The following is a 3,933-nucleotide window of genomic DNA, read 5'->3' as shown; positions in this document are numbered from 1 at the left end:
ACGTGCTAGGCATTGTGCTAAGTAATTTTACAAATATCTGATTTGATCCTCACAACAAGTTTAAGAGATAGGTGCTATTGTTACCCCCACTTTAAAGTTAGAGAAACTGAGGCAGAGATTAAGTGTTTGCTCAGAGTTGAACAGATAGTAAGTATCTGAGATTAGATTCCAACTCTCCTGCCAGCTTTCTGCCTTATACCTCTGACTTCCTTTTGAGTTCTGGCCCCATCCCACCTCCATTCCTTTCTCTTTTTCCCTTTTCCTCTCTTCCCCTCCCTTACCCCTGAAGAGAATGCCTGCTCCTTTCCCTCTTAAGAGTTGGCCCCATTTAATCCTTCTCCAGTCCCCTTTCTCTGCCATTGCAGCTTCATCCCGTTCTCAAGTGCCTTATGGCCAATAAAGCTAGACCGGAGGCTCCTCCAAAGAAAGGTCTTCTTGACTCCAGACCCTGTATTCTATATATGGTGTGCCATCAGCTGCCATCCAAATTTTATTGAGCTTACCATGAAGTGAAAAATGAGTACAATTCCCCACTTTATCAGGCTTCAGGGAGTTACTGATTCCAACTTTAACTGATATGAGAAGAAATGAATTTTTCCTTAGCTGCTTCCTATCATTTGTAATGTGAAGTCCGTCCCAGAGCTCTAGAGCTGCCTGCTGCCACCTCAGTTTTCTTAGTCTTTGTAGAACTGGTCCGGAGTGTATGAACAAGAACCCAAATGAGGTTCCCTCAGTACCTAATCCTGTAGAAAGCTAGGAGGAGGACTCCTTAATTAGTCAATCAATCATGGAACAGAATACTATAGCGACTTAAGAAATAGTGAAAGGGCAGGCTTCAGAGAAGTCTGGGAAGACTTTAATGATCTGATGTAGAGTAAAATGAACAGAAACAGGAGAACAATACATATTTTTACATATGTATAATGACAAAAATATGATAAAGACAAATAACTGTGAAAGGCTAAAGAATTCCACTTAATGCAAAGACCAACCATGATTCAAGAGGATCAATGATTATACTTTTCATCTCCTGCCTGAGAGGTGACATATTTAAGATTACTGAAAGAGATGATGTGGAAATTTGTTGAAATTGCTATGCATTTTTGTTTAAAGGATTTTGTTTTTTGTTTAAATGAGGGGGTGAGAGGAAATAAATGCTTATTAATTGATAAATAATTTGAAAAGCTTTTATTATGTTTAATACCATGGGGAAAGAGCACTGGCTCTGGAGTTAAAGGACAGGGGTTCAAATTTTTCCCCTAAATGAAAGCAACACTGAAAAGCAGTTATATTTTTATTAATTGTAGTGGACCACTATTGGTTCATAAGAAAGTATGACAAAATATGCTTCCCTCTTCTCTCTGTGTATATGTGTGTGTACATTTGGGGAGGAAGAGTATGCATGTGGAACATTGCAGATGCTGTCAGACTTGGTTGTTGTGAGTATGGGTTTTGCTTAATAGTTTTCCATTGTTACAGAAAAGGCTCAATTGAGGGGTGATTGGCTTATTGGGAAGTAATGGTCATGTATTAATAACAGGCTTCAACAAAAATAAAATTAATCTAAAGATTTGCCTATTATAAGGAATCCCACTTTCATCAGGAATGTTTGTGAGCCTGGGTCATCCGTCCCATTTATCTTCTCTGGGCAGGGACAAGAGTTTCTGTCTTCAAGAGGCTGTTCATAATTCTCTGCTGGAGACTGATCATCATTATGAAATGAACCTCCCCACAAAGCATTGGGCATTTACTTCCTCCACAAGGGAAGAGGTGGGGCAGTTCTTTATCAGGAATCATGTAAAGATTTTGCAGAATTTGTCATAGACAAAGATCTTTCATGATTCTCCTTAGCTCCACCCCTACCCCTTCCTGCCTTTGCCAAGAGGAGTTCCTGAATTCCGAGGAGAAGGGAAGCAGAAGGCGGGAGAGGTGCCCACCCTCATGATGCATCCCACATTCAAACACTACTCACCATGGGCATAGGAATGCAGGATGTAGGCTGTAGAATATAAACTAAATATATTCAATCCTGAAACAAAAGCCTGGATAGTTTTAGCTAACATTTACGTAGTGTTGTACATCTTACCTCATTTGATCCTAAAAACCACCCTATTAAGAAAGTGCTTTTAATACCCCACACTTTACAGATGAGGAAACTGAGGCTGAAAGCTCTTAAGTGAAATATCTAGGGTCAAGTAGCTAGGAAAACTGAGGTTTTCCTGAAACCGAGTCTAGGACTCTATTCATTATCTCCCCTCATCAAGAGTACAGCATGCCATTGTGGTATCAGGTATTAGGTTCAGGCTTAGTTGACCTTGAAAAGAGAGGAGAGACCACGTTAGCCACAAACTTTTGAGTTTGGGGATTCCCTGTGGAGGAAGGAGACTTCCAAACGAGCAGAAAGCTGGAGCGGGCTTTCAGGTGCAGTCGACTTTCTCAGTCATCTCTAATCTTAGCCGTGACCCTCTGATGATATATAAGGACCTCAAGCCTCATAATGGTTTAAGGTGTGGACCAAGAGGACATTACTACAAAGCACTCTTGTGTGGGAAAAAAAAATCACAAGAGATGCTATAATGGGTCAAACCCATGGTCTGGTAGTCCTTTTTCTTTGTCTAATCATGGCACCACTGAATGATTTAAAATGCTTTTAAAATGTTTTATTGTGCTTGTATGTTTTTACATCATTGTCATTTCCCATTGCCACCCACCCTCAATAATACCTGGCCTTGTTACAAAAAGCACACTTGAGCAAAATAAATGTGACACATTGTTAATATGTGTAGCTAGAGAGAGCCCACTTCCAGATTGAGGAGGGGCCCATCATCATCAGGCAAGAGAATCCAAGGTCTTCAGTAGAACATAAACCTCTTATGGACAGGACCTTTATTATTATTATTATTATTATTATTATTATTATTATTATTATTATTTTGTCATTGTATTCATAAAGCCAAACATGGCTGCTGGCACACAGTCTTACTGGATTGGATTGACTTAATAAGGAATGTTTATTAGGAAAATATAGTGAACCTCTTAGGATACTGATTTCAAAAGTAAGGGAGCCATCTAGAAAGTCTGCAATTCTATTTGTTTTAAGACACTGAATCTTATGGGTAGGAAATGCTTTGGAAGGGGATTCTTTATCCTGAAAGTACTCAATAGAGAAAAGAGATTTTATATATATGTTTATAGTTCACAAAGGCTGTGGTTACTGAGCAAGATGCTTTATCATAGCTTACTTGAGTCCTAATGAGACTTCCAAATCTCTGTGATAGAAGTGATATCTTTTTGAGATTTACTGCTGCTCAATAGCCTAAAACAGTCGCTGGAAGAAGCCGCATCCCTCTTAGTTTTGTAAAAAGGGTTTGCGTATAGTTCTGTTACATGAGAGTGTAATCTAGAAATGAATTAAGTTATGCTCCATTGTCATACATGAGAGAGTAAGGCCAGGACAAACCTCATCTCACTTTTAACAACGGCAGAGAGTTGAGAATATTTTATTGCCTTTTTCTTTTGTGGCATCATGACTTGAGATAGAGCTGAAATGATGAATCTCTTCTGCCTTGTCAAGCAGTGGGTGTGTGGAAAGGGCACTGAAGTAGCAGCTAGGGATCTTGAAATCTCTCTAGTCTTCAGTTTCTGCAACCATAAAATGGGGCAATTGGACTGGCTCACACTGGGCATTCATTGAAGTTCCATATTTCATATTTGAGTATGAAGGGGAAAAAAAGAAACAAAATTAAAGCCCAAAAAAGTCAAGAGAATTTTTCTTTAAAAAAACCTTTTATTGATTTCCCTCCAACAATAACATTTTCTAAATGCTCCATTTCTATTCCTTATAGAATCCGATCACAAAAAATAAATATAATTAAAGAAATGAAATAAATTCATTATGCATACCTTATTTTATACCTCATCCCTTTATTTTGT

The sequence above is a fragment of the Monodelphis domestica genome, chromosome 2 (assembly GCF_027887165.1).
Source record: "Monodelphis domestica isolate mMonDom1 chromosome 2, mMonDom1.pri, whole genome shotgun sequence".
Lineage (NCBI taxonomy): Eukaryota > Metazoa > Chordata > Mammalia > Didelphimorphia > Didelphidae > Monodelphis > Monodelphis domestica.
Note: the sequence above shows the minus strand (reverse complement) of the source record.